General features: G+C 48.9%; 1 long non-coding RNA gene across 1 annotated transcript; it reads right to left on the bottom strand.

Moving 5' to 3' along the window:
* Window positions 1–8,087: 8,087 nt before the first annotated feature.
* On the bottom strand, window positions 8,088–20,218 carry LOC131818218 (uncharacterized). Its single transcript, XR_009348728.1, has 3 exons — window positions 20,150–20,218; window positions 17,243–17,380; window positions 8,088–10,400 (listed from the first exon to the last, which is right to left on the bottom strand). It is a non-coding gene; the product is annotated as an uncharacterized LOC131818218 (long non-coding RNA).
* Between the last annotated feature and the right edge of the window lie 18 nt (window positions 20,219–20,236).

Below are 20,236 nucleotides of genomic sequence, written 5' to 3'. Positions count from 1 at the left end.
GCTCTAGAAGCCAGGCTTGCAGTTGCCCCTTTCCTTCCACCTTGGTCCCCAAAATGGCAGCTCCTGAAGGGTCATGTTTTCACAGCCTCAGTATTTGCTGGGTGAGCTGAGGTTACAGTGGCCTCAGTGGATAAGGTGGAAACAAGTTTGTCACTTGCCTTCCTCTCCAGACAACAGAGACCTTTACAAATTTTTTATTTCTCATTTCAGGTTACATTTTCTAGACATAATATTCCTACTCATTTCCATATAGATATCTTGAAACAGTCAAGTAAACTCATCAGGGGAGGTTACAGTAAACTACAGAATACCAGGTTTTATCAGTTTGTAAAAGTGATGTAAGTTCTTCACTGCAAATGTGGAAAATGCACAAAAGTAAAATTTAATTCCTCATACTTCTACCCAGAGATGGTCACTACCATTAAGATTTTGTTAATTTTCCTGTAACTTTTTCTTAAAAATACACACATATACATGTAGTGTACACTAGATCTTATACACACAAAAAATATATTTATAGTATTGTTGTGTTTAGAAAATTGGAATCCTTTTTTTTTTTTAAAGATTTTATTTATTTATTTGACAGATCACAAGTAGGCAGAGAGGCAGGCAGAGAGAGAGGAGGAAGCAGGCTCCCTGCCGAGCAGAGAGCCCAATGCGGGGCTCGATTCCAGGACCCTGGAATCATGACCTGAGCGGAAAGCAGAGGCTTTAACCTACTGAGCCACCCAGGCGCCCCTGGAATCCTTTCTAGTTCTCTTGTAACACATGCTTCTCAACTATATTTTGAGCATTTTCCTCCGACAATTTCATGTAGCTTTCATTTAAAAAAAAAAATTGGAGGGCACCTGGGTGGCTCAGTGGGTTAAAGCCTCTGCATTCAGCTCAGGTCATGATCCCAAGGTCCTGGAATCGAGCCCTGCATCGGGCTCTCTGCTAGGCAGGGAGCCTGCTTCCTCCTCTCTCTGCCTGCCTCTCTGCCTACTTGGGATCTCTGTCTGTCAAATAAATAAATAAAATCTTTTAAAAAATAAATAAATAAAAAATTTTTAAAGATTTTATTTATTATTTGACAGATCACAAGTAGGCAGAGAGGCAGGCAGAGTCTGGGGGGTGAAGCAGGCCCCTTGCAGAGCAGAGAGCCCAATGCGGGGCTCAATCCTAGGACCTTGAGATCATGACCTGAACCAAAGGCAGAGGCCTTAACCCACTGAGCCACCCAGGCACCCCTTCATGTAGCTTTTAAATTACCTTTCAGGAGGATTGTAGCAGTGTGACCACCCAGCATTTTATAAGCCTTGACTTTTATCCAAAAGGAGGGGGGGTCCTACACATTTCCAGGGAGCGTATAAATTGATACAACTCTGTGAAGTACTATTTATTACTTGCTATCCAAGATTACAAACACACAACTCTTTGTCTCCGTAAACCTGTTGTTAGGAGTTAATCCAATAGGTTTATTTGTATGTTGTAGACTGCTTGAACATGGTCTCACTGTGGTATTTTTTTTTTTTTTTTTTAAAGATTTTATTTATTTATTTGACAGAGGGAGATCACAAGTAGGCAGAGAGGCAGGCAGAGAGAGAGAGGAGGAAGCAGGCTCCCCGCTGAGCAGAGAGCCCGATGCGGGACTCGATCCCAGGACCCTGAGATCATGACCTGAGCCGAAGGCAGCGGCTTAACCCACTGAGCCACCCAGGCGCCCCCTCACTGTGGTATTGATTTCAGAAGTGAAAATTTGTAAACAACCTCAGCGTCCACCATGGGGAACTGCGTTAGTGTTTTATGCTGGAATGGAGAACTACGCAGCTTTAAAATTGGGGACTGTCTTTATGTAATCTTACGGGAAAGAGCTCCAAGATACATTGTTAAATGAAAAGGTATAATAAGGAGTCCAAAGTATGTTTCCATTTGTGTAAAAAAACATTGCTTATACACACACACCCCTAAAGGTACAAAGTAACCAGTCATACTAGTTGCTCTTGGGGAGGAGAACTGGGGGGAAAGGGATGAGGAATAATTTTCACTCTATATCTTTTGATACTTTTGGAATTTTGAAACATGTAAAAGTATTACCAGTTCATAAAATAAATTTTAAAATCTCAACTCTTGCAAATTAAAGTAAGTTTGATCATTGGCTTCATTTTCTGTTGCACCTACACACACACAAAATTCTTAGCCACACTAAGCTACACACTAACTCAATGCACACATGTCTGAGCATTGAGATAATGGAACCAGTTAAGTGTAAATAGCTTTGACTCCATGAATTTTCTTGCAAGCTATAAACTAACACCTAAATTTTAGTAGCACAGAAATTTTCGAGTTATTAAATTCCCTGTATCAGCCCAAAATTTGAGAGCCCACTCATGAACGAGCCAAGTTGCCCATTTTCAGGATCTCTTGTACATCTTCAGCAATATTCAAGTTGTTTGTGCAAAAGGTAACTGGGAAGGAATCTGCGTCCTGTCTGAAAAACAGTCTCCCATAGGTCTCTTGTAAGGAGAGCCAAAGTGAACATCTTTCAGATGTTCTAAGTTGTTCAACGTGGTAATCACAAGCCACATGTAGCTATTTAAATGTAATTTTAAATTCACCCAAAATTAAAATTGAGTTCCTCAATCACATCAACCGCACATTTCAACTGCTTGCTAGTTACAAACAGAACATCTCCCTCATCTCTAGAAAGTTGTTTTGCATAATGCTGTTCGAAGGTAAGTGGCTGACGGGATATTTTTAAATCTCTTGTGATCAACTGATCAGTGAGAAGGATAGAGAAGGCCAGACTGCATGCACATCCGGGGTCAGCCGAGTAGCAGTGCGTGGTATTTTGTCCGGGCTTGGATAAAAGAGGAAAACAAAAAGGTAGGTAGGACGTCACTGGGAGAAATTAGCATACAGACCACGGAGTCGGTAATCGTGGGTTTCAGTGTCCTTTCTTGGGTAGGTTGAACAATGCTCCAGTTCTTTGCGGATATCTGCTGAAACTTCACAGTAAAGCCGTGTTCACTGGAGAAAATTCCTCAAACTGTGTGGACATGTATGGATGTACGTGCGTTTGAGAAAACAAAGGACGCCGTATATGAAAAAACAAATAGCCTACGCGTGTGGGCGTCCGTCGGGTCCCACACACCAGTGGCGCAGAACAACCACGTTCCCACGATCCCTCCCCGGCGCCGTCGACCTTTGGACTTCATTTCCCAGAAGGCCATTCATCCTGCCCATGGCCAGTTCCGGGCACGCCGCTGGCAGGGCCCTCTGGGAGATAAAGTCCCGAACTCAGAGTTCGGGCCACCGGCGGAAAAGCGGACCGGAAGTGGCTTTGGCGAGTGTGCGCACTTCGGCGGCTGGCGGTGCCACGAAACTCTGTGGGGGGCGGTGCTGGTGAGTCCACGGTTTCGGCCTGAGGGCTTTTGTGAGTGTGAGGGGTGACGAGGCCCGTCTGTGCACGCGGTGGTAGTGACTGAGTAGCTGAGCGGGTCCCGAAGGGCAACGCGACCCGGAGATGGGTCGCGGGGACGCCTTGAGAGACGGGGGACGGGGGAGAAAGGAGGTGCCGTGGGCGCGAGCGCATGCGGAAGGCTGCGAAGGAGAACCTTGCGCGTGCCCGTGAGACCTCAGTTGTGTATGGCCGAATGTGGCACTGCACGTGTGCGTGTCAGAGAGAAGGGGTGTTTGGTATGTGTGGGAACCCAGGGCGTCAGTGTTTTATGTGTGCAGGTGTAACCCTAGGTGTGTGCGTGTGGCCAAGTGTGTCACCGCGTGTGCGTTTCAGAGGGGAAGGGTGTCTTGCTGGTGAGACACCACTTGTGTGTGCAGATGAGACCGCAGGTGTGTGTGGGAGAGCCCAGTGTGTCAGTGTCTGGGTGTGCAGATGTGATCTCAGGTATGTGCATTTGACTGGATATGTTACCGCTTGTGCATGTCAAAAGGGAAGAATGTATTGCATGTGTGACACCACTTGTATGTGCAGATGAGACCTCAGGTAATGTGTGGGTGGTCAGGTGTGTCACCATGCATGTTTGTGGGGAAGGGATGCTTTGTATGTATGACACCCACTTTGTGTCTACAGGTGTGACCTCAGGTGTGTGCCTGTGGCCTGTACCCCTTAGCCGTCACTCCCATTCCCCTTTTCTCTAGCCCCTGACAACCATTAATCTACTTTCTGTTAATCTACCTCTGTTCTGGACATGAGATATAAATGGGATCATAACAGTATGTGGCTTTTTTGTGTCTGGCTTCTTTCACTGAGCAAAATGTTTTTAAAATACATGTTGTGCCATATATCAGTATTTCATTAAATTTAAAAAATTTTTAATAGCTGAATAATAATCCATTGTGTGGCTATACCACAGTTTGTTTACCCAAATAATGGTACTGTGAACATACAGATTTTTGTGTGGACATATGTTTTCCATTTGGAGGAAGGAGGCAGTTGGGTCTTTCCCAGGAAAGCTCATGTGTATGGCCACATGTGCTCCCTGGTGCCTTCGCTCATCCAGCAGTATTTCATTTTCCAGAATCCCAGCCCTGAGTCCTGAAGTGAAAGCCAGAAGTCTGACCGATGTATGGGAGTAGATGGGAGGAGGCAGTAGCTCTGGGAACTGGAATCCATCTTTGCAAGACTCACCCACAACCTGGGATCTCTGTCTGGGACTAAGACCACATGGTCCCTATCCTGTAGCTGCTGAGGTCAAGCAGCCAAGAGACAGAGCAGAGGGCCAGGCAGGAGCCTGAGGAGCCAGGTGAGGCACATGTCAGGGTGGTAGTCACAGGGCTGGACATTTTCAGAAACCAGATTTTCCCTCAGAATATGCCCTGCTGCCCTCATTCTGCTGCCCTGCCATCCTCAGCCTAGTCCAGACGACCCCCTCTTCACGGGTCTCCTGCCTCCCCTTCCTGCCTCTGTTGCTCTCCACACCACACCAGAGAGGTTTTTAAACCCTGAATGGTGAGGCCACCTCTCCCTTAAGCCTTCTATCCCTGCCCTGGTTGTCACAGCAGCATTGGCAAACTCACCCTGTAAATACTAGGTAGCTAACATTTCAACTTCGTAGGCCAAGAGGCAAAACCCAAGATGTCAGGTAGGTACTTAATCTAACAAGAGAGAAAACACATACCCATGTGTTTTTTTCCCCTGATGAAATCCAGAACTTTATCGAATACTGAAATCTGAATTTCATGTAACATTAATCTTCTGATGATTTTTCCCTCCCAACCACTTAAAAATGGAAAAACTCTTCTTAGCTCACAGTCTCTACAGAAATGGGCTGTGGGACTGACTTGCTAAACCCTGATGTGACCAAAGCCACACTTCTTCCCATGCTTTCTGGGCCCTGCATAACCTGACTCCTGCCTGTTTCCAGGGCTCACCCTTTGCCCAGCCTCTGGGCACTGAATAGCATTTAAGCTTAGATACTACCTCAGAGGCCCTCCCTGGTCACTTAATTCAAAACAGGTGCCAAACACACCTACATTATGTTGTTTTGTTTTGTTTTGTTTAGCATTCCCATTCATCACAGACTATAAATTTCATGGTGTGGTGCACCGTCCATGGCATATTTGTTTGTTTGTTTGTTTGTTTTTAATTTTTTTTAAAATACTTTATTTATTTGACAGAGAGAAATCACAAGTAGGCAGAGAGGCAGGCAGAGAGAGAGGAGGAAGCAGGCTCCCCTCCAAGCAGAGAGCCTGATGCAGGGCTCGATCCCAGGACCCTGAGATCATGACCTGAGCCGAAGACAGAGCCTTTAACCCACTGAGCCACCCAGGCACCCCCATGGCATATTTGTTAAATGAATGAGTGAACAGTAACCTTTCTGCAAAAGATACGATTACTCAGTTTTACAGATAGAAAACCTAGGCCTTAGGTGAACTGAGCAACCCAAGATCACCCAGCAGAGAGTGGTGAGATGGATTTGATCTTAGGTATGACAGATTCCGCTTACCCCTCATGTTCACTCTTTCCAGTCTAGGAATGACACTGGGAGGAAGGGGTGGGCACCTGGTACATCAGGGCCTCCCATGAGCCCTTCACTCCTTGGAGTCTCATAGGACTTGAATTCAGGACGGCTGGGACTATTGCTTTTCCCTCAGAGTACTTTCCTATCTGTATCTCACTTTGTCCCCAGACAGTCCCTGTAGAGGCATCCTGACAGGAGTCTGCTGCCAGTGCTGTCCGTAAACCTGAAAGCATAGGGCAGATACTACAAACTATTACACAGCATATAATTTACTTTGTGTGAATGAAGTTCAAGAATAGGCACAAATTGTGTGTTGCCAGAAATCCCAGTAGCAGTCACGCTGGGGCAGATGCCGGGCAGGAGCTGTCCACGGTGCTGAAAGTCCTAGTGTGAGCTGTCTGAATGGTAGCTAAGAGCTTCATGGAGATATTAAAATGTAAAAAAAAAATAAATAAATAAATAAAAATAAAAATAAAAATAAAATAAAATGTAAATCAGGGGGCGCCTGGGTGGCTCAGTGGGTTAAGCCTCTGTCTTTGGCTCAGGTCATAACCTCAGGGTCCCGGGATCGAGCCCCGCATCGGGCTTTCTGCTGAGCTGGGAGCCTGCTTTCCCTCTCTCTCTCTCTCTGCCTTCTTGTGATCTCTGTCTGTCAAATAAATAAATAAACCTTTAAAAAAAAAATAAAATGTAAATCAGGGGGCGCCTGGGTGGCTCAGTGGGTTGAAGCCTCTGCCTTCGGCTCAGGTCACGATCTCAGGGTCCTGGAATCGAGCCCCGCATCGGGCTCTCTGCTCAGCAGGGAGCCCGCTTCCTCCTCTCTCTCTGCCTGCTTGTGATCTCTGTCTGTCAAATAAATAAATATTTAAAAAATAAAAAAATAAAATGTAAATCAGGTGGCTCAGTGGGTTAAAGCTTCTGCCTTCTGCTCAGGCCATGGTCCCAGGTTCCTGGGGTTGAGCCCCACATCGGACTCTCTGTTCAGCAGGGAGCCTGCATCCTCCTCTCTCTCTGCCTACTTGTGATCTCTGTCAAATAAATAAATAAATAAAATATTTTTAAAAATGTAAATCAGTTAAACTTCAAATTACACATCCAGGGGGCGCTTGGGTGGCTCAGTGGGTTACACCTCTGCCTTCGGCTCAGGTCATGATCTCAGGGTCCTGGGATCGAGCCCCGCATTGGGCTCTCTGCTTGGAGGGGAGCCTGCTTCCTCCTCTCTCTCCGCCTGCCTCTCTGCCTACTTGTGATCTCTCTGTCAAATAAATAAATAAAATCTTTTAAAAAAAAATTAAACATCCAGTTTCTCAGTCACACCACCTGTGTTTCTACCATTTGGGAGCCACTTGGAGCTGATGGCGGATCAATTGGACAGTATAGCTCCAGAACATTTTCATCCTCACAAAAAGTTCTAGAGCTTGATCTGGACAGTGGCTATACAGGTGTGTTGATTGGTCAAAACCTATTCAACTATGGGGCTCCTGGGCGGCTCAGTGGGTTAAGCCTCTGCCTTTGGCTCAGGTCATGATCTCAGGGTCTTGGGATCGAGTCCTGCATTGGGTTCTCTGCTCGGCGGGGGGCCTCCTCCCCCCTCTCTCTGCCTGCCTCTCTCTCTGTCAAATAAATAAATAAAATCTTAAAAAAAAAAAAAAACCTCATTCAACTGAGCATTTATGCATCTACTAAAAATATATCTTTTTGAAACCACAGACTCAAGTATCACTGTGTGGGTTCAGATCCTCACCCATCACTTGCTTTGTATCCTTGATTTAACCTCTCTCTGGCCTCCCGTCCCTTCCTGTAAAACAGTGATGATAGTACCTCTTTTTCCTCGTGTTAGGGCACTTGGCCAGAATTGCACAGCCAACCCTTGAGAAGTTAGCGCCCTGGGGATGGCATGGAGCTGCAACACAGGCAGCTGCGGCTGCTCTCAGGAACTTGATCTTGGCTCAGAGATAGTCCCCCGTTTTCGAGGGAGGGGTCTGAGGCCCAGCCTCCAAGGATCATATCAGAGGGCTGCTTTCTTTGGGGCCCTGACCTCAGTGACCCCTGGCCCAGCGTAGGAGCCAGGACAAGATGAAGGATGTAAAGGTGGTGTGGCTTCTGGCAGCAAGGACACCATGCGGTGGTCCTATGTTATGTTTTATTTCACAGAGACTGTCTAAGACATAATGCCATCCATCCTCCCTGGAGCCTGTGCTTTTTGTACCCAGGAAGAAATTGGCCCAGAGCAGGGATATGGCCTGTTAGTGGCTCACAGTGGAGCTGTGGGTCCAGGGCTTCGTACTCCAAGTATTTATCATCTTCTAGGTCACTGTGGACCCATGGTGGCTATGTAGATCCCTTTACAAGAGTCCAGGTAGGCTGTCACATCCCCAGACTAATTCTGGGGTGTGTGGGTCACCCCATCTGTCTATGTGGACACAGGACTCACTATCTTGGCTGGTCATGGATGGGGACAAGAGTGGGGGTGCCTCCATGGAAAAGTTCAACTGCAGCAAACATCTTACCCCTCGATGCCTCAGTTTCCTTCCTATAAAATGGGTCAGGTAGTGTCGGTTCTAACTATCCCTCATAGGGACAGAATGAGAATCAAGCAAGCCTATGAAAGGTGCCCACATCATAATGCCATTAACTACTGGTATGTAGTTAATGTTGAGGGCTATGGTTCAGCCAAGTTCTGGAGGATAAGCTGGAGGGAACAGACCCAGGGCGAGCAGTGCAAAAGGAAACACCTGTGGGAGGGTCTGGACCAGGAGGGCCAGAGCCCCTGGGAAAGAGTCTAGGGGCTGGCAAGGGGAGGGATATGAGGTGAGGGGACTTTGGGGCTTGGGTCTCTGGGGCCTGAGGGCAGATCTGGCCTCCCTCACATCCGCTCCCCTCCCCCAGCTCTTCCTTCTCAGGGGAGCATCAAGGAAGACAAGCCCAAGGCCCAAGATACTGCATTGCCAGCAGATGCCTTCCACGTGAGTTTCCAGAAATGTCACTCGTCTCAGCAGGCATCCTCCTTTCTATTCTTGTTTCTCTGGTGCTCGACCACTCGCCACTGGAATGGAGCCACAGCTCCCAAGGAGCATGAGTCCTGGGGCAGGGCCCCTTCATCAGTGACCAGGGCTCTCTTCCTCCTCTTCCTCTCCTTCTCCCTTCACTCCAGGATGGGGCTGAGTGAGCCTGTCAGTCTAGGGCACCTTGCAGGAAATCCATGCCTGGACCGATCTGGGACACAGGCTCTTTATGGTCACCCTGTTTACCAGCCAACTTCCAGGAAAAGGACAGAGCAGGAACTAGCGTATGCTGACACCTGGAAGATGTTAATGGGTAAATGAGTGAATGGGGGCACTGAACAGCATTTAGAAAGGTGGTTCGGGGCTTTGAGTATTGATGGTGAGTAGTTCCTCTGAAATTGGTGGTGTCTGCTGACAGGCCCTTTATTCATGGGTTCCCCAGGGAGACAGCCACACAAAGGCAGAGGGATTGTTTCTATGGTCTCAGGGTGCTGCCGTGGGGCAAAAAGTCCAGGCTGGGGACACTTACTGGTCCCAGAGCACATGTGGCTGGTCTTGGATGCCATCACATCCTCCAAGCCTCTGCTGCCCAGCCCTAAAGTGGATGTAGACCACACAGGTGTGACAGATGGCTTTGTTGGGGGCTGACAGGGGCCATCCAGCTGTCACTCTAAGACCACAAACCTGAGTGCTTTGGGAAGGGATGAGGCATCACTGCGTCTTAATCTGCTTAGGTTCCTAGAGCAAAATACTGTGAAACGTGTGGCTTAATCAACAAATTTATCCCTCACAGTTTTGGAGACTGGAAGTGCAAGATGAGGGTGCCCAAAGGGCTGGTTCTGGTGAGCCCTCTCTTCCCGGCTTCCTGATGAGCTAGCAAAGCCTTCAGCTGTGGCACACACCTCATGCAGCGCCGGTGCGTCCATGCGGGCGCCGGGCCCTGCATGCGCTGCCTGAGCTGGAAGACGGTCCGCAAGCCTGCGGCCCTCCTTCCCCCTCGGAGGGTTCACGCTGGACAGAAGCCCTTTAAGTGTCACAAATGTGAGAAAGTCTTCAGCCCAGGCAGATCTCTAGCCTGGCACCGGAAAATCCTTTCCGAGGGGACACCACGTGAGTGCAGCGGGTATCAGAAGACCCTCGGCAGCTCTTCCCGTGCTTATCCCTCAGTGACCTGGGCGCGCACCGAACATGGCGGCGACCCGTCGTCTTTGGTGTGGTGTTTCTCCTCTGCAGAGGGCGCCGGGAGGATCAACAACCCCGGGCCGGTGCAGAGCAGCCCCTTGCCATCATACACGTCTTGCTGCAGGGTCAGCCGGTTAGGTGAGAAAGCCAGAGTAGCCTTCAAGGGGAGCAACAGCCCCTCCCATGCTCCATCATGCAGGTTCCCACAGATGTCCACTAGGTGGTCGGAGAGACTATGGTCCCAGCAGGTCTGGAACAGTCGTTTCAGGTTTTGCCAAGGCAAAAATGAAATTAAAAACAAAAACCAAAAAACATGAAACTTAAAAAAATGCTTTTTCAGGGCACCTGGTTAGCTCAGTCAGTTGAGCTTTTATCCACTTTAAAGAGTGCACATCCTCTCTCCCTTAAGTGAATAAATAAATCTTTTTTTTTTTTTTTTAAGATTTTATTTATTTGACACAAAGAGAGAGAGATCACAAGTAGGCAGAGGCAGACCGAGAGAGAGGAAGAAGCAGGTTCCCTGCTGAGCAGAGAACCCGATTTGGGACTCGATCCCAGGACCCTGAGATCATGACCCGAGCTGAAGGCAGAGGCTTAACCACACTGAGCCATCCAGGCACCCCGTAATATTACTTTTTTAAGATGCATTTATTTTAGAGTGTGAGAACATTTCCATGAGAGAGAAGACTGGGCATGAACTAAGACAGGATACGGACACACACACATACACAAACGTCACAAATCACAGAAGTGCACAAAACATCTGGCAAAAAACAGCCACCCAGAAGCCCCCATCCTTGCTTTTATTTATTTTTTAAGATTTTATTTATTTAACAGAGAGGGAGATCACAAGTAGGCAGTGAGGCAAGCAGAGAGCCCCTGCCAAACAGAGAGCCTGATGCGGGGCTCAATCCCAGGACCCTGAGATCATGACCTGAGCCAAAGGCAGAGGCTTAACCCACTGAGCCACCCAGGTGCCCCAATAAATATTTTAAAAATTAAAAAAAAAAAAAAAAGGAAGATGCTTTTTCAGTTGTTGGTGCCTTGTATTAACTCTGGCCATATGGTTTTGTTTTTTCCTTCAGCCAGAAAGTAAGGTTTGTAATGCTGAAATGTGGTGTGTCACAGTCCTGGTATTTTATTTTATTTTAATTTATTTATTTAGCAGAGCACAAGCAAGGGGAGCAGGAGGGGGAAGAGCAGGCTCCCTGCAGGGAGCCCAACGTGGGACTCAGTCCCAGGACCCTGGGATCATGACCTGAGCTAAAGGCAGATGCTTAATGACTGATCCACCCAGGTGCCAAAAGTTGCAGTCTTTAAAAAAGACATTGTGTGTCATTCATCAGTTTCAACACAAGGATTTCATTAAAATCATTTGAGCCGGTGACATTCACGTAAGACCTTAGCACTTGTAAGCACTTACACCCATTGTTCCATTCATCCTCTCAGCACCCCTGGGATGCAGATATTTTTATCCCCACTTTAGCGACAAGTTGCTGAGTTGTTGTTCTTGTTACTGTTGTTGTTTTAAGACCTACTTATTTGAGGAGGGTAGGGGTAGAGGAGACAATCCCAAGCAGACTGTGCTGATCATGGAGACTGACACAAGGCCCAATCATGACCCCGAGACCATGACTTGAGCTGAAACCAAGAGTCAGACGCTTAACTGACTGAGCCACCAGGCGCCCCAAGGAGCTGAGATTTTGAGAGGTTAAACCATTGCCAGAGGACCTCGGCTAGAAGCCACTCACTTTTCAGGATAAAAATATATGAGTTAGCAGATGGGGACAGAGAGGGAACAGTCCCTCCATCCCTTTCAGCATATGCAAGGGGTATTTACTATAAGGAGGCAGCTCTAGAATTTGCCGTTCTCTTGAGACTGAGAAATGGTGGGGTGATTGGGTCCCACCTGAAGAAGCAGGTTGAACCATCAGCTGACTTAGGTAAAGGCAGAAAGTAGGAGCTGGCAAGCCACCGCTTAGTCTAGATGTTGGTTACGTGCCTGCTGGAGCCATTCCTTCATCCCATCACAGGTGTGAGCCTTTCACTTTCCCACACAGCTTCACTCAGGGGTTCTCTGTGGCCATCAGGATGTGACCTGGCCTTGAAGCCCCTGCACTCACCCACCATACCTCATCTTTTTGAGTTCATTTCCAGTCATCCCTGTGTTGTCCAAACCCAGCTTGGTTTGGTCTCCTGTCCTCAGCATCAGCTCCAGGGCCCCTCCTCACTGGCTGAATCAGAAGCAACCTGTCTTCCCCTCATGTCCCGCGTGGCAGTATGAACATTGTGTTGTCATTGTCCATGTCCTTGTTCAGAGCCCACTCTGGACCCAGAGCCCCTTCAGCACACACCTGTTTGAGGTGCCTCCATAGACCCATCCCCTGGCACGTGTCTGGGACAAAATTGGGACGGAATAAGTAAGTGAACCAGGGACATGGGGCGGGCTTGCCACAGACCCCCCACTCAGCCCCTGTAAAAACAGGGACTGTGTCCTGGCAGCAAGGTGGAGGTACAAGGAGGGACGGGCCAGCTCTCAGCAAAGGCTGCTTCCTTCCTGCAGGGAGGTCAGGCCTAAAAACCAGCTAAATCCAGCTCCATGGGTTTGAAGTCCAGCATGACCCCAAGGCACTCTGGGTCTTTATTCCCTGCCTCACGTTCTTGTCTGCGAAATGGGGATGGCAAATGCCTCCCGGCATGAACATGTTAACTTGGAGAGAAAGTTATGTGCAGTGTGAGTGTCGTTCCACCAGGAAGCACCTTCCACCTGAGGCAGGTCAGTGACGGTTACAGAGTGGCTGAGGTTGGGTGATGAGAAAGAAGTGCCACAAACAGCTGGCATGAACAGCCCTGCCGGGGGAGAGGGCGCCAGGTGGGAAACACCCAGCTCTTATGGGATCTGACAGTCAGGGCAGAGGCTGGCACAGCACCACACAGAAGCAGAATGGTACCCACAGAATGGCCCTGGGCGATTCACTTTCTCCAGAAGGCCAGTCTTCAAGTTCTCTGCCCATTCCTATTGATGGTGCACCTGTGTGTGTCTCATATCGAACGTCTGTCTGCAGAGAGCTGTTCAGACACTGTGCAGAGGGCAGGGGAGCTGCGGGCACTAGCTGCGGGAGGCAGAGACTGGGCCTCCAGGCCAGCTGGACTGTCCTGGGGCAGGAAGCAAGGGGGAGTCCATGGGGCCTCGAGGCTGTCACTTCACTCCTTGGGTGGTGTGCACCTGCATTTAAATACAGCCTCACAAAACATCGCACGCTCACACATCGACAGAAGACGCTCTCTCTCTTCTTCTTTTTTTTTTTTTAAGATTTTATTTATTTATTTGACAGACAGAGATCACAAGTAGGCAGAGAGGCAGGCAGAGAGAGAAGAGGAAGCAGCCTCCCCGCCGAGCAGAGCAGAGCAGAGAGCCAGATGCGGGGCTCGATCCCAGGACCCTGAGATCATGACCTGAGCCAAAGGAAGACACTTAGTGACTGAGCCACCTATGTGCCCTGACGTGAGAGTTTTTTATCTCTAGTTCTCCATGTTACAGAGTCAGGTTTATTATCTCCATGCTATGGAGAAAGTTGAGACCCAGAGAAGTAGAATCATCTGCCTGAGCAGGAGAGAGTAAGAAGCACAATTGGGAACTGAGATCCACTGGGCCCCTCCTGATAGCCTGTACTTCCTATTGCATCCCCCCACTCCTTAGCCAGTGGTTCCCAGCCTCACTTACACGTGAGAATTGCCTGGATAAAAATCTGGGTGACCAAACCAAACCCCAAACCAGTGCGATCTGGATCTGTGGTAGGCAGAATAATGCCTCCTCTCCCTGCTTAAAGATGCCCACATCGTAATCCCCAGAACCTATGAATATGATACTTTACACGGCAAAAGAGAATTTGCAGACAGGGGGTGGGGGGGTGGGGAGAATCCTGGGTCACCAGGTGGATCCAGTGTCATCACAAAGATCCTTTTAAGTGAAAGAGAAAGGCAAAGAGGGCCAGAGTCAGAGAAGGAAATGAGATGACATTGATGCAGATAAGAAACAAGGAATGTAGAAGAGACCAGGAAATAGTTTTCCCCTGGAGTCTCAAGAAAGAACTGCCCCTGCCACTAGGGCGATTTTAGCCCCTTGAGACCCATTATGGACTTCTGACTTCCAGAAAGATCTTTGTTGTTATAAACCACTACATTTGTGGTAATTCGTTAGAGCAATAGGAAACCAACACAGCCTCTCTAGACACAAACCAGACCAGTGGAGCACAACCAGCTGTACCCGGGGGAAAACAGGAACAATGGTTTATGCAAGTGATAAAAGAGAAATCGGGAAAAATGTGGGGCTCTTTTCCCTGGTAGGTGGGTGGAAAGGCAAGTTCTGTTTGGAGGCAGGGAGGCACCAGTGATGTGAAGCTGGGCTGGAGAGAAGGCAGGGCTGAGAGCTGGAAAGCAGAAGCTGCCAGAGGTAGGGCACCTGGGTGGCTCAGTTGGTTGAGTGACTGCCTTCGGCTCAGGTCATGATCCAGGATCGAGTCCTACATTGGGCTCCCAGCTCGATGGGGAGTCTGCTTCTCCCTCTGACCTTCTCCTGTTCTGTCTCTCTCTCAAATAAATAAATAAAATCTTAAAAAAAAAAAAAAAAAAGCAGCAGCTGCCAGAGGTAACGCTTTCGGTGGTGCAGAAAGGGATGGCCACAGCAGAGCCGGGAAACTGGATTAACCAGAACCACCCAGAGAGTGCCTGGTGCACAAAAGGGGCCCAATAAAAATGTGGTCTCTTGTTATGATTACTGGGGCTGAGCATCCTGGGGCTGTTCCTTTGACAACAAAAGGCAGAAAAAAAAAAAAGCACAGGGGAGGCCAAGAAGACCCAAGGAGATGAGGGCAACCAGTGCCATCCACAGGCCAAATCCCAGTTCAGTGCTGGATAGACCCAAGGAGATGAGGGCAACCAGTGCCACCCACAGGCCAAATCCCAGTTCAGTACAATTCACAGGATTTCTTGGATTAGGACCCCTGTGGTGTGTCTACCAGTGGTGAGAAAACGAGAAGGGGCCATGTGCACAAAATACCAGTGCAGGCAAATCTATGGAGGCAGAAAGCAGATTAATGGCTGTCAGAGGCTGGGGATGGGAGAATAGGGAGTAACTGCTAATTGATATGGGGTTTGTTTTTGGGGTGAGGAAAGCCTTCTGGAATTAGACAGGGGTGGTATTTGCACAACCTTGCGAATATATTAAAAAGTGAACTGCATGGGGCGCCTGGGTAGCTCAGTGGGGTTAAGCATCTGCCTTCAGCTCAGGTCATGGTCTCAGGGTCCTGGGATTGAGCCCACAATGGGCTCTCTGCTCAGCAGGGAGCCTGCTTCCCCCTCCCCCGCCTGCCTCTCTACCTACTTGTGATCTCTCTCTCTGTCAAATAAATAAATAGAATCCTTAAAAAATAATAAAAATAGGGGCGCTTGGGTGGCTCAGTGGGTTAAGCCTCTGCCTTCAGCTCAAGTCATGATCCCAGGGTCCTGGGATTGAGCCCCGCATCAGGCTCTCTGCTCGGCGGAGAGCCTGTTTCCCTCTCTCTCTCTCTGCCAGCTGCTCTGCCTACTTGTGATCTCTCTGTCAAATAAATAAATAAAATCTTTGAAAAAAATTAAAATTAAAATTAAAAAAAATAAAAAGTGAACTGCAGGGGCGCCTGGGTGGCTCAGTGGGTTAAAGTCTCTGCCTTCAGCTTGGGTCATGATCCCAGGGTCCTGGGATTGAGCCCCACATTGGGCTCCCTGCTCAGCAGGGAGCCTGCTTCCTCCTCTCTCTCTCTGCCTGCCTCTCTGCCTACTTGTGATCTCTCTCTGTCAAATAAATAAATAAAATCTTTAAAAAAAAAAAAGTGAACTGCACACTTTAGAAGGATGAACTTGAGGTATGTGAGCTATAGTTTAAAAAGAAGGGAGTTAATTTTTTTTTAATATTTTATTTATTTATTTGAGAGAGAGACAGTGAGAGAGAGCATGAGCGAGGAGAAGGTCAGAGAGAGAAGCAGACTCCCCATGGAGCTGGGAGCCCAATGCGGGACTCGATCCCAGGACTCCAGGATCATGACCTGAGCCGAAGGCAGTCGTCCAACCAACTGAGCCACCCAGGCGTCCCAGAAGGGAGTTAATTTTTAAAGGGAAAAGAATATGGAAAGAGAACCAGGTAAAAGGGCAAACTGGCAGCAGGGAGGGAAGCAATGAGAGTGTAGGTGTAAGATGAGAGAGAGGACATGCCTTAGGCCTTCTGGACGATGGGAGATAACGTGGGGCATGGAGACAGCACAGCCACCAGGGCTCTTTCGCAGGTCCAAGCTCCCTGGAAGGGCTTTGCCACACTACTTGCATTCGTACCACTTCCCTCTGGGGTGGGTCCTCTGGTGTACTTTTTAGTACGCTATATACCAGGCAAGGAAGACTTTTCTACACTCGTGGCATTCATAGGGTTTCACTTCAGTATGGATCCTCTGGTGATCAATGAGGTTAGACCAGCACTGAAAGACTTTCCCACGGGTGCTACATGGACAGGTGCTACATGGATAGGGCTTTTTCCCAGGGTGAGTCCTCTTGTGCACAGGGAGGGCCAAGTGCTGCCTGAAACTCTTCCAATACAAGCTGAACCTGCAGGGACTCCTGTCCACACAGGCAGCCTAGGACACAACTGCCTCTGGCATGTGCTCAAAGTTTCCTGCATGTGCACCTAACATGTGTGGTTTCTTTTCCACAGCAACGCTCTATTTTTTTATTGAGCTGGAAGGTATCCTGACACTCCTCACAACTGTTTAAAAAAAAATTTTATTCATTTATTTGTCAGAGAGAGAGAATACAAGCAGGAGGATCAGCAGGCAGAGAGAGAAGCAGGTTCCCCGCTGAGCAAGGAGCCCCATGCGAGACTTGATCCCAGACCCTGGGATCATGACCTGAGCCAAAGGCAGACACTTAAGTGACTGAGCCACCTAGACATCCCCCACTTCTCACAACTTTATTGCCTATAACCTCTCCCCATACTAGGAAATTCTAGTCTATTGACTATTCCCCAAAGGTCTATTAGGGAATGACCTTTTCTTAAAATTTTTTTACCTAGAAAAGTCTCCTCAGTAGCATCAGCATCTTTGAAGGCAGAGCCCCGTGAGCTCTCTTTTCTGATGACCTTCCTTGTTACCGCCATGATGAACTGCAGCAGCTCTTTGAATATGCTCTGTGGTCACCGTCCTTGATCTGAAAGAAACCAAGATCACAAATGTCAACTCCGTTGACTTTCTAAGCTGAAAAAAAAAACAAAAGTATTGATGAAGTAGACAGAATTAAAGGTTCAGTTCTCTACCCCTCCTTGTATATATACCCTTGGCCATATTTGTGGTTCTTCTCACTAAAGGCAGCATGGATGCCTCTTCCTTGACTTTGGGTGTGGCCATGTGACTTGCTTTGGCCAACAGAATCTGAGTGGAGTTGCTAGTATGTTAGTTCTGAGCCTGGGCCTCAAGCCTGCAGGCATCTCTGCCATCACCATGAGATAAACTTGCCCTATGAGCCGTACAAGACAAATACAGCAGAGATGGACCCAACCTATAGCCTGGAACCCAGCCCAGCCCAGATTAGCCAATTCTTAGACTCATGAGAGAAAAAAGTGCTTACTGCTGTCGGTCAGGGAACTGTTGTAGCAGTTCATTACAGAGCAATAGCTGACTGACATAACTGCCAAATTAAGAGGAATAAAAGATGGGGTTTGAATTCTGGGGAGAAAATGAGAAAGAGAGAGAGGGAGAGGAGTGTCTATTCAGGAAAACCCAGAGGTCCAGAGCACTGGTCCAGTAATCCGAGAATAAGCATAAAGGTGTCTTCCAAAGTCTGGGATGTGGAGTGGAAGGGCCACGGTGAGGATGGAAAGTAAGACAGAATCCAGATAAGCAGCTTCAAGAATGGAATACCGTCACTCTGCCATTCATTCTTCACAACTCTTCTTGGGGCTCTGACCTGTGCTAAGCACCAAGGATGCCCCGGCCTCAGGTCATAGAAAGGGTAAGACTCCTCTCTGCTCTAACAGCACAGACTCCTAATCTGGACAGAGAGGAAGGCCCTGAGGAAAGCTCCCGTCGACTTTCCAGGTCACCCCACACCTACTGTCCATCCAGGCTCGTTACTCTCTGGGACCTGGGTCTCCTCTGGCTGTTGCCCTCTCTCCCCTACCCTCAGAAGCCTCCCAGCAAGTATCCCCACACTCATACCAATGCCCCTTCATCCCATTACATGCTGAACTGTGTCCCACCCAAATTCACACATTAACACCCTAAACCTAATGCCTGGTATATCCCAGAATGTGACTGTATTTGGAGACCTTTAAAGAGAGCGCAAACATTAAACGAAGTCATATGGGTGGGCCCTAATGCAGTGACTGGGAGACACCAGGGGTGTGCTCAAGAGGAAAGGCCACATGATGACAGAGCAAGAATGTGGCCAAGGAGAGAAGCCTCAGGAGAAACCAACCCTGCCAACACTTTGATCCTGGACTTCCAGCTTCTAGAACTGTGAGAAAATAAGTGTCTATTGTGTAGGCCACCCAGTCTGTGGTATTTAGTTATGGCAGCTGTAGCTAACTAAAACACTCTCAGGCTCCTGGGCCAGCCTTGCTCTCCCCTTGGATGCAGCACTTCAACCCATCAAGCCTGTCTGTTCTGTCTTCAAAACAAACCTGTATCTGACCACTTAGCAATACTTCTACCTCTACCATCCTGATCCAACCTACCCTGCTCCCCGGGATTCCAGCAGCACTCACCTCCTAGGTCTCCCTGCCTCTACCTTCACCCCAGGAGACTTCCCCTATAACAGCCAGAGGAATCCTACAAAGAGCTACATCAAAGCACAGTTCTCTGGCCAAAGGCTTTCCATGGCTCCCACCTCTCTCAGGGTAGACATCCAAGTCCACACATGGCCCATAAGCTCTGCACCATCGGCCCCCACAGGCCTCCCGATTCCATCCCTATTCTTTGCTATGTCCTTCCCTCAATCCACTCCAGCTGGGCCTCCTTGCCTGTACCCACCTCAGGCTCTTGGGATTAGCATTCCATCTACTGAAACACTCTGCCTCTTCCCTCTATTCAGGACTCAGCTAGGATGCCACCTCCTCAGAAGCAGTTTTTGCATCTTTGATTACTGTCTGCCTTCCCAACAACGTCCACTCCATAGAGGCAGGCGGTGCCTGTCGTCTTCAGGTCCCATCTGGGATGGCACTGGCCCTTACTGCTCAGTGCACATCTGTGGAAGACACAAGGTGCTCATTCTGGCTGCAGGCAAAGTTCTGACAAGCAGAAGGGGCCATGATCACAGGCTGGGGTCAGTAAGCATGGGCCAGGCCAACCTCAAAGCCTCACCACACAGGCTAGGCCCCTACCCACCCTGTCCTCCGCCACCAGCCGGAGTCTCCTGCTCAGACTCTCCACAGAGGACATGTTCTCACATACAGTCACACATTCAGGCATCCACGCTATCACACAGTCACATCCGCGATCACAGTCACAGTCCCTGCACCATCACAGAGCAATTCTACACAGTCTGGGACCCTCCTGCTGTATCGGGCTCTCCTGGGTACCACCACCAGACACCCTCTCTCAATGTGACAGCCACAGCGTGCTGCAGGATTGTCACATATGGTGACTAACACAGAGAGCACAAGCACAAGTTACACACACCTGAACTATCCACACACGTGGTCACAGCAAAAGACACATTCACCCTAGACTGTGGGGCACCTACAGCCACAAAGGACAAATACGTGCGATCACCTGTATATGGTCACAAAAAGCAACACATGCTACACACGCAGACACCCCTCACACCGACACCGACACCGTCACCTCTCACCCCCACGCACCGTGCACGCTTCCACCTACTGCACAGCCCCTGGCCCAACTCTCCACTCACGTCCGCCACAATCCCACAGTGGGCCAACCTTCTGCCCACTACCCGCCCGCACTGCAACTACCGTCGTACCCCCAGGGTGCGCAGGAGGGGATGCGGGGCTTTCTGGGGCTTGTAATCCAGGAGGACCGGAGGGCGGCTTGAAACGTTAGACCCCTG

Source organism: Mustela lutreola, chromosome 16 (assembly GCF_030435805.1).
Source record: "Mustela lutreola isolate mMusLut2 chromosome 16, mMusLut2.pri, whole genome shotgun sequence".
NCBI lineage: Eukaryota > Metazoa > Chordata > Mammalia > Carnivora > Mustelidae > Mustela > Mustela lutreola.
The sequence above is the reverse complement of the archived record's forward strand: the minus strand, read 5'-3'. Positions and strand labels throughout refer to the sequence as shown.